Below are 11,358 nucleotides of genomic sequence, written 5' to 3'. Positions count from 1 at the left end.
ACCCCGAGCAAAAGAAGAATAAAAGGAATTGTGTATTATTTACGAAAAACCCACAGCAAGTACTATCCTAAATGGAAAAACACTAAAACCATTGCAGTTAAAATCAGGAAGTAGATAGGGAATGCCCACTATTGACATTATTATTTAACATTACTTGGGAAGTTTTAGTAAATGCACTAATACATACACAAAGAAAAGGAAGTAACTGATATAAACATTGGAAAGTGATAGGACTATCTCTTTTTGCCGTTCGTAGACCTAGAAAACCTAAGGGATGCCAGTAAACAAAACAAAACAAAACTAACATTAATGAAATAATTTGTTAGGATGCCTGGATGCAAGATGCATACACCAAAATCAATAGCTTTATTCTCCAGCTAAGCACTTAGGGGAAAAAAATGGGAGAAATATCCCTTTTACAATAGCACAAGCTGTAAAAGGTTTAGGAATAAGTTTAACTTATTTAAGGAACTTAACTTTAAGAAAGGCATAGGAATTATATATAGAAGACTATAAAACTATATTGGAGAACAGAAAACAAGATCTGAACAAGTGGAAAAATTATCATGCTATGGGGTAAGAAGACAGTACATAAAATTGTCAAATCTACCAGATTAATATATACATTTATTGTTAATTTAGTTATAGTGCCAACAGGGCCTTTTTATTTTAAAAAATTATTTATTTATTTATATGTTTGGCTGCCTTGGGTCTTTGTTGCTGCACGCGGGCTTTTCTCTAGTGGCGATCAGGGGCTACTCTTTGTTGCAGTGCACTGGCTTCTTATTGCGGTGGCTTCTCTTGTTGCAGAGCACGGGCTCTAGGCGCCCGGGCTTCAGTAGTTGTGGCTCACGGGCTCAGTAGCTGTGGCTCGCGGGCTCAGTAGCTGTGGCTCACGGGCTCTAGAGTGCAGGCTCAGTAGTTGTGGCTCACGGGCTTAGTTGCTCCGTGGCATGCGGGATCTTCCCTGAGCAGGGCTCGAACCCATGTCTTTTGCATTGGCAGGCAGATTCTTATCTTTTTTTTTTTTTGCGGTATGTGGGCCTCTCACTGTTGTGGCCTCTCCCGTTATGGAGCACAGGCTCCGGACGCACAGGCTCAGCGGCCGTGGCTCATGGGCCCAGCCGCTCTGCGGCATGTGGGATCTTCCAGGACCGGGGCACGAACCCGTGTCCCCTGCATCAGCATGCGGACTCTCAACCACTGCGCCACCAGGGAAGCCCGGGTCTTTTTATACATTTATTTATTTTTGGCTGCATTGGGTCTTCGTTGCTGCGCGGGCTTTCTCTAGTTGCGGTGAGCAGGGGCTACTCTTCGTTGCAGTGCATGGGCTTCTCATTGCGGTGGCTTCTCGTTGTGGAACACAGGCTCTAGAGCGCAGGCTCAGTAGTTGTGGCACACGGGCTTAGTTGCTCCGTGGCATGTGGGAGCTTCCCAGACCAGGGCTCGAACCCGTGTCCCCTGCATTGGCAGGCAGATTCTAACCACTGGGCCACCAGGGAATTCCCCCGGGTCTTTTTAAATTGTATAAAATCTTAGAGTATGTGGAAGAGTAAATTCCCCCAAATGGCCAAGAAATATATGAAAAACAATAGTAAGGAAGACATATTACCAGATGTCAGAAAATATTGTAATGATGATAAAATGACAATATAGTACTTACTTCTGAGGTGTTCCATAGAAATAAAAAACACAGATATGTAAGGACAGACAGAGAGAAATGTTTACTGCAGCATTGATCACAGTGCCAAAAATCTAGAAACAAAATAGATCCCAACACTAGGGGAATGGCTGAATAAATGATGAATACTGTGCATCCATTTGAAAAATGACCAAGAGTTATAGCAGTTGTCACAGAGGGATTTACATGAAACATTTGTTTAATGAGAGAAACATTGTGTTAAAATGACAAAACATCCCCATACACATATACATGACCACACACACACACACACACACACACACACACACACATATGAGTTAGATGAGCATGGAAAAAGATATGGAATCTTTTTATATATATCATTATCTTTATATGTAAGTTGTTTGGGGTTATTTGGAAGAGGGTGATGTCATAGGAGTTAAGGAACAATAAAAAAGGAAAAGAGAAAAAAAGTGTATAACTTTTAAGCACTTTATATGTAGAGCTATGTAAAAGAAATTAAATAAGCCTTTAAAATTAAGAAAAAAAATTGAGGAACGTTGAATGGTCCCACTGAACCATATTTCTCTGTAATCACAGCCTATGGGTAGTCCCCTCGCACACTCATTTGGGTTTGACCGTGTGACTTGCTTTGGCCAATGGAACAATGAAAAGTGCTTATAGGGAATTCCCCAGCGGTCGGGGAACTAAGATCCTGCAAGCCACGCAGTGCGACCAAAAAAAAAAGGTGGGGAGGCGCTTATATGTTGAACTTGCCCGCTCTTGCTACTGAACTTTTTCACTGTCATGTGAAGAAGCTTCTTGAGCTACTCTACCAGAGCATGAGACTTCACGGAGCAGAGACAAGCTGTCTGAACTGAGCTCTCCCGGACCAAATAGCCCCAGATGATTTGCCAGTTGACTGAACCTACATGAATGACCTACCGTGAGGTCAGCAGAGGAACTTCCTGACTGATCGCAGACCAAATTATTGACCTACAAAATTGGTTGCAAGTAAAATGATTATTGTTTTAAGCCACTAATATTTGGGGGGTTGTTTGTTATACAGCAGTAGATAATGGATACAAAAAGGCTCCTCAAGAAGAGTGAGGCCTCCTCTCCTCTATTTTATCATAATACATCTCTTAATAACACTTGTAGCACTCTATTGTCTGACTTTCTTCATGACCAGACTGGGGATCTCTAGAGTATCCTAGTCATCTCAGTATCCCCTGTGCCTATCACAGAAGTGTTCAATTGAGATTTGTTGACTGAATGTGAATGATTTCAGATTTATTTGGGATATCGAAGAGTTTGAGCCATTGAAAGAGGCCAGGGAGGGAAGCGCCAGCATTTTGAGAAGAGAAAATCCATGGGAGAAGTGGGGACAGCTGCATCTCTGCTGTAATTACCCCCTATTTTCTGTAGGCCAGGGAGGTGAAAAAACAGCCCCTTTTCCACCCAGCCCTTTTACTTTGACCCAAGAATGATTTACTTTAGGATACCAAAAATGATTCTCAAATCTCAAGGAGTTTGTGATGTTTAATCTGCTGAGGATGGAGTCTGGCCTCTGCAGGTCTGAGCACTATGTGGGTAAGGAACTGTTCTCAGGGTAGACCTGCTCAGAGAACTAGGCCATTAGCATGGGCTAGAATATGTACAATATTTCCAATCTGTTTCTCCCCCTCCCTCCCTTCCTCCTTCCCCCTTCCTCCCTCCCTCCCTTCCTTTCCTTTCTTACTTTAAATATTCATCCATTTTATTCACAGATAATAATTGAATGCCCACTGTTTGATAAACACTGTGCAAGGTGATGGGATAAAATGATGAGGTATGGGAGGTTGGGCAATATAAGTAGAGAACACTTTTTAATAACTTAAAGAAACCTTTTTTTAAAACTTTGAAATAGAAATATTCAAACATATATAATGCAGAAGAATGAAGTTGGACCCTTACCTTACAGTATACACAAAAAATTAACTCAAAATGGATCAAAGACCAAATGTAAGAGCTAGAATTATAAAACTCTTAGAAGGAAACATAAAGGAAAAGCTCATGACTTTCAATTTGGCAATGATTTCTTGGATATGAAACAAAGGCACAGGCAACAAAAGAAAAAATAGGTATACAGGACTACATCAATATTAAAACTTTGTGCATTAAAGAACACATCTACAGAATTAAAAGGCAGCCCATGGAATGGGAGAAAATATCTGCAAATGATACATCTGATAAGGGGTTAACACCCAAAACATATATAGAACTCCTACATCTCAACAGCAAAAAAAACCCAAGACAACCCAATTGAAAAATGGGCAAAGTACTTGAATAGACATTTCTCCAAAGAAGATAGATAATACAAATGGCCAATAAGTACATGGGAAGATGGTCAACATCACTAATCATTAGAGAAATGCAAATCAAAACTGCAATGAGATACCACTTCACACTCATTAGGATGGCAATTATCAAAAACCAGAAAATAACAAGTGTTGGCAAGGATGTGGGGAACTCCTGTGCACTGCTGGTGGGAATATAAAATGGTGCAGCTATTATAGAAGACAGTATCACAGTTCCTCAAAATATTTAAAATAAAATTACCCTATGATCCAGCAATTCCTCCTCTGGGTATATACCCCAAATAATTGAAAGTAGGGACTCAAATAGCTATTTGTATACCAATGTTTGTAGCAGCATTATTCAGAATAGCCAAAAAGTGGAAACAATCCAAGTGTTCATCAATGATGAATGAATAAACAAAATGTGGTACATACGTTCAATGGAATATTATTCAGCATTAAAAAGGAAGAACATTTTGACACATAGTACAAGATGGTTAAACCTTTTTTTTAAGTCTCAGGTTTTTAAAAAAATATTTATTTAGGCTGCACCGGGTCTTAGTTGTAGCACATGGGGTCTTTAGTTGCAGCATGTGGACTCTTAGTAGTGGCATGCAGACTCTTAGTTGCGGCACACATGCAGGATCTAGTTCCCCAACCAGGGATTGAACCTGGGCCCCTGCATTGGGAGTGTGGAGGCTTACCCACTGGATCACCAGGGAAGTCCCAACATGGTTCAACTTTGAAGACATTATGCTAAATGAAATAACCGGTCACAAAAGGACACTTATATGTCCACTGATATGAAGTACCTAGAGTTGTCAAATTCATAGAGACAAAAAGTAGAATGGTGGTTGCCAGGGGCTGGAGGAAGAGGGAAATGGGGAGTTAGTGTTCAATGGGTATAGTGTTTCAGTTTTGCAAGATGAAAAGAGTTCTGGTAATGGACGCAGGTGATGTTTGCTCAAAAATGTGAATGTACTTAATGCCACTGAACTGTACACTAAAAATGGTTAAGATGGTAAATTTTATGTATTATTTACCACAATTAAGAATAAATAAATAGGAAAGTGGAAAAAGCATATAAAAGTATAGAGAATAATATAATGAACCTCTGTATGCCCGTCATTCAACTTCATCAGTTAACCCCTGGGCAGTCTTATTGTGTCACATCAGGAGAGACATAATGTCTGGTTGAGTCTCATTTCGTGTTGTAAGACATCCTGCATTCAGGTATTGCCAGGTGGCTCACTTCATTATGAAGTTCCCCCCATTAGGTTTTTCACCTGATCGCTCAGTAGCCATTGATGATCATTCTGTAGATCAGTTTTCTCCAGCTTTATTGTGCATAGGTATCACCTGGGGATCTTGTTAAACTATGTATTCTGATTCAGTAGGTCTGAATTGGGGCATGAAACTCTGCATTTCTAACATGCTTTCAGGTGAAGCCAGTGCTGATAGTCCATGGATCACACTTGGAGTAGCAGGGGCCTAGATTATTTCATTAGGGCTTTCCTTTCTTTCAGTAACTGATATTTGGTTACTGTGAGCCATAGCTTGTACCAAAAAAAAAAAAAAGATAAACGGTATTTACCAAGCTTCAAAATAATGATTTGATTTCCTGGCATCTTCCAAAGATGACTTATGATTTTTATTTAAAAAGTAACATTATAAATCATGGACTTCAGCATAGCTGAGGAGTTTCAACCCATTACAGTTATCATTCTTTTTGAGGCTCAACTTGTCTCATTTTTGGCCAGTGGGGCCTTGCTTTTTGTATGGCAAGATGTTTCAGGCTCACCTTGTACATTTCCTGCTCAAATCTGGATTCAGTCATTTCTCAAAGGAGCCTGGTTCCTATTATTAGAAAATGACATTTAGAGACCACAATCTGTACACAAGGGATGCCTAATTGCTATGGCTCTTGTTTCTAGTCCTTCTTAGTGGACAGAGCTAGGAAATAGCTATTTTTTTAAAAGAAACATGAAGAGTTTCAACTGATATTTCCAAGTCAGATTTAGGATTATAGGGTTTTAATGTAACTCCTTTGAGTTTATATATATTTTTCCTGAAAATCATGGCTTCTAATGATCTTACTATACTTGTTTATTTGATTTAATCTATGCTATATTCATATAATTGTTTCAGAATACAATTATTATTAATAGTAACATGATCACTGAAAACAGTTCTAAATTTCATTGCTGTTCTTTTTTTTTCTGTATTTATTTTCATTTTGGATGATCTGTCCATTGGTGTAAGTGAGGTGTTAAAGTCCTCCACTATTATTGTGTTACTGTCGATTTCCTCTTTTATAGCTGTTAACAGTTGCCTTATGTATTGAGGTGCTCCTATTTTGGGTGCATATATATTTATAATTGTTATATCTTCTTGGATTGATCCCTTGATCACTATGTAGTCTCCTTCCTTGTCTCTTGTAACATTCTTTATTTTAAAGTCTATTTTATCTGATATGAGGATTGCTACTCCAGCTTTCTTTTGATTTCCATTTGCATGGAATATCTTTTTCCATCCAGTCACTTTCAGTCTGTATGTGTCCCTAGATCTGAAGTGGGTCTCTTGTAGACAGCATATATATGGGTCTTGTTTTTGTATCCATTCAGCAAGCCTGTGTCTTTTGGTTGGAACATTTAATCCATTCATGTTTAAGGTAATTATCAATATGTATGTTCCTGTTACCATTTTCTTAATTGTTTTGGGTTTGTTTTTGTAGGTCCTTTTCTTCTCTTGTGTTTCCCATTTAGAGAAGTGCCTTTAGCATTTGTTGTAGAGCTGGTTTGGTGGTGCTGAATTCTCTTAGCTTTTGCTTGTCTGTAAAGCTTTTGATTTCTCCATCAAATCTGAATGAGATCCTTGCCAGGTAGAGTAATCTTGGCTGTAGGTTCTTCCCTTTCATCACTTTAAGTATATCATGCCACTCCCTTCTGGCTTGTAGAGTTTCTGCTGAGAAATCAGCTGTTAACCTTATGGGAGTTCCCTTGTATGTTATTTGTCATTTTTCCCTTGCTGCTTTCAATAATTTTTCTTTGTCTTTAATTTTTGCCAATTTGATTACTATGTGTCTCAGTGTGTTTCTCCTTGGGTTTATCCTGTATGGGACTCTGTGCTTCCTGGACTTGGGTGGCTACTTCCTTTCCCGTGTTAGGGAAGTTTTCGACTATAGTCCCTTCAAATGTTTTCTCTGGTCCTTTCTCTCTCTCTTCTCCTTCTGGGACCCCTATAATGCGAATGTTGTTGGTTTAATGTTGTCCCAGAGGTCTCTTAGGCTGTCTTCACTTCTTTTCATTCTTTTTTCTTTATTCTGTTCAGCAGCAGTGAATTCCACCATTCTGTCTTCCAGGTCACTTATCCGTTCTTCTGCCTCAGTTATTCTGGTATTGATTCCTTCTAGTGTATTTTTCATTTCAGTTATTGTGTTGTTCATCTCTGTTTGTTCTTTAATTCTTCTAGGTCTTTGTTAAACGTTTCTTGCATCCATTCTTTTTCTGAGGTCCTGGATCATCTTCACTGTCATTATTCTGAACTCTTTCTGGAAGGTTGCCTATCTCCACTTCATTTAGTTGTTTTTCTGGGGTTTTATCTTGCTCCTTCATCTGGTACATAGCCTTCTGCCTTTTCATCTTGTCCATCTTTCTGTGAATGTGGTTTTTGTTCCACAGGCTGCAGGATTGTAGTTCTTCTTGCTTCTGCTGTCTGCCCTCTGGTGGATGAGGCTATCTAAGAGGCTTGTCATTGCTGTTCTTTTTGTTCCTGGGATATATCCCCAAATAAGGACATACCACTCAAATTATTGTGTTTTTAATTTAGCATCACTTGAAATTATTCCTTTCTGTGTGGCTAACCTATCAACTGGAAACACAATTAAGGTTATTTCTTTAATTTTAGAGATTCTTTTTTTTTTTACATTTTTAAGTTTGTCTTGAAATTATGTAAAACATTTACATGGTATCCAAATTAAATCTTCAAAACAGGGTACATTCAGAGAAATCTAGCTTCTATACCTGTCCCTTCAACCCTGTTTCCTCCTACTCCCTAAGGTAAACATTGGTTTACCTTAGTTTTTGTTTTATTCTTTTTTTCTTTTTTAATATTTATTTATTTATTTGGCTGCACTGGGTCCTAGTTTTGGCATTTGGGGTCCTAGCTGTGGCACGTGGGATCCTCGTTGTGGTGTGTGGACTCTTAGTTGTGGCATGTGGCATCCAGCTCCCTGACCAGGGATTGAACCCAGGCCCCCTTCACTGGGAGCGTGGAGCCCTAGCCACTGGACCACCAGGGAAGTCCCTTGTTTTATTATTCTATTTTTAAACAATAAGCAAATATGTATAGATATGTTCACATATTTTCCTTTTCTAAGATAAAAATGTAGCATACCAGATATATTCTGTATTTTGCTTTTTTCTGCTGAAAAACATATTTTGGAGATTACTCTATAGCAGTTTATGTTCCTTTTTATAGCTACATCCATTGTGTGAATATACAAAAGTTTATTCAACAGGTCCCCTCCTGATGGATATTTGGATGGTGGTAGAGAGATCTGAGATAGAGGAGATATGTTTGAAGGCCCTGTGGCTGGAGGAGGAGCAGGGTGGGAGATGAGGCTGCAGAGATAGGCATGGGTCAGTCTATGCAGACTTCTTGGCCCTGTAAGCTTTTTATTATTACTCTAGAAGGAATGGAAGACTACTGAAGTGTATTAAGCAGGGCTGTGACATGATTAAATCTGTATTTGAAAAGCTCACTTTTATTGCAGCATAGTGTGTGGGTTAGAAAAGATGAGTGAGTGTAGAGAAGTCTTTTAGAAAGTATTGCAGTAGCCCAGGTGAAAGGTGATGGTGGCTTGGACTAGGGGAGATGGCAGCACAACAGAGAGAAAGGGAAAAGTGAACAGTATTTAGAAAATAAAATCGACTACTTAGTGATCTTTCGGATATGGAGTTATAAAAATGGTATCAAGCACAACCCCGAGATTTCTGGATTCTGCACTGGATGGATGGAAGCACTATTCTCAGAGATAGGAAGCCCTGGGAGAGGAGCAGATGTTGGGTGATGATTATGTGTTAAATTTTGAACATATTAAAGTAGAAGTTAGGGAATTTCCTGGCGGTCCAGTGGTTGGGACCCAGCGCTTTCACTGCTGAGGCCCAGGTTCCATCCCTGGCTGGAGAACTAAGATCCCGCAAGCTGGGCAGCACGGCCAAAGAAAAAGTACCTTTGAGACATTTGAGTGGAAAATGTCAAGAAGTTGGTTTGATATGTGTGTCTTCAGCTCTGTTTCGGAGTTAATCAGGCTGAGAACCTTAGTTCTGTCTCACATTGGTCATAAAAACTGTCCATAGTTGTCCCCATGGGAGACAGGTCCTGGTCGGCACTGGGATTAGAGGTCAGGGTGTGTCGCGGCATCAGTGAGGGGCTCAGAGTTGAGGGTGAGGGCAGTTTGAGGCCTGAGTTGGGGTCAGCAGTAAGCATCAGATGACAGGGTGGAAGGACCACAGCTTTCCTTTCTGGCTGCTGCCCTAAAGGGTAGATAACCTACCTTTGGAAGAAGGGGTGACCATCTTTTGTCCAGTCCTGTGCTAGCCCTGCAGTGAGCAGAGAAGAGGCAGTACAGACTGTGGATGGAGGATGAAGAAGGCTGGGGGACAGGTCACAAGTCATGGATGTGGCTGTGCTCACTGGAGGCTCACAACACCCTAAAAAGGCAGGCAGGTTATGAGGTCCAGATGGAGAAACTGAGATTCAGAGCTAAATGCCTTCTAGGACCTCAGAGCTAGTCAATGCAGAGCAGCCGCTTGAACTCAGGACTCCTGAGTTAGGCTTTCTCAGCAACACTCTCACCTAAAGGCTTCCATTGAAAGAGGAGGAAAAAGGGCAACAAATGGAGAGAAGGAAGGACATTGTAGATAATAGCTGGGCCTCACAGGAGAGAAGGAGGTATTGCTACGAAGTTGTAGGGGAGTTTATGAGGTTTCCCTTGGTGCTACACAGACTTTCTCCATCTCTGAGTGCACTATCCTCCCAAAGGGTCAGCACAGAGCTCTGCTGCAAACCCCAGAAAAGATTTTTGTTTTTTTTTTGCGGTACGCGGGCCTCTCACTGTTGTGGCCTCTCCTGTTGCGGAGCACAGGCTCCGGACGTGCAGGCTCAGCGGACATGGCTCATGGGCCTAGCCGCTACGCGGCATGTGGGATCCTCCTGGACCAGGGCACGAACCCGTGTCCCCTGCATCGGCAGGTGGATTCTTAACCCCTGCACCACCAGGCAAGTCCCAATGTTGATTTTCTTAAAACAAAACATCCCCTGCTCCAACCCCTTTTTGTCAAAATATAAATTTTGGGATTGGATGGTAATTTTCAGATGAACTGGTTGCAGTGGCAGTATTCCACAGTCCTCTACATCTCTGGCCTCCAAAGGGACTCCCCAAAGGTTCATGTTTTAGCAGAACAAGAAAGATCTTCTGTGCAGGAATGAGGTGGAAGCATGTGTCCCAGAAACCCAACTGATGTGAGGGTACAGCTGCTGCTGCTTATCCTGAAAGGTAAGTGGGGGTGGGGCTATAATCTCTCCCAGATGTCCTCTGAAGGGTTCTGCGCAGTTCTGCTGAGTCAACTTAACACAGCAGTTTCTGTGGTAACCAAGCCCAAGCTAGGGCAGCCCAGCAGCTCAGTGGTGACTCAGGGTTCTGGAACAGCCTAAGGGCTGACCTTTCCCTGCAGAAGCTGGGGCAGTTCAGCTCTGGGTACTGTGCCAGCTTCTGTCCCTGCATGACTTTCTCTGGGCTCTTCCTCTCCTCTCTCCATGGATACTCCATCCTTAGGTTGGCAGGGCGAATCCCAGGAGCAGGGATTCAGGAAGGCTCTAGGAGAGGAAAAGGCTTGGAGTCTGCTTGGTGGAGTTGCCTGTTTGGTTACTGCCCCTGCCATCTTCCTGGGCCTATGGGCCTAGGGCATCCATATCGCTCAGGGCTCAAGACATTTCTTACTCCAGGCAGTGGTTTTCACACTTTTTTATTTGCAAATAGACAAAAAGCCTTTTCAAAAACTATGTGTCCCCTCTCACATTTTTAAGTTGAGATCTAAAATATTTCATCTTAAATTTAAGTAGTGCAAAAGTTATGATTTCTGGTCATAAATATTGAATTTAAAACTCTTATATCAGGCTTTTAAATGTGTCAAGTGGAATTAAGATTTCAGAGCAAGTTGATACTATAATCATCCACTAAAAAGTACCCAAACAAGTTCTTTAAACAGAAGTTTTAAAATTTTATTTTTCTTCCAATATTTACATTTTCATTCCACATAAGAATTACATCTGCTGTATTTTATGCTTTATTGATCATTCTTATCTGCAACAAAA

The sequence above is a fragment of the Phocoena phocoena genome, chromosome 14, assembly GCF_963924675.1.
Source record: "Phocoena phocoena chromosome 14, mPhoPho1.1, whole genome shotgun sequence".
In the NCBI taxonomy this organism is placed as follows: Eukaryota; Metazoa; Chordata; class Mammalia; order Artiodactyla; family Phocoenidae; genus Phocoena; species Phocoena phocoena.
The sequence above is the reverse complement of the archived record's forward strand: the minus strand, read 5'-3'. Positions refer to the sequence as shown.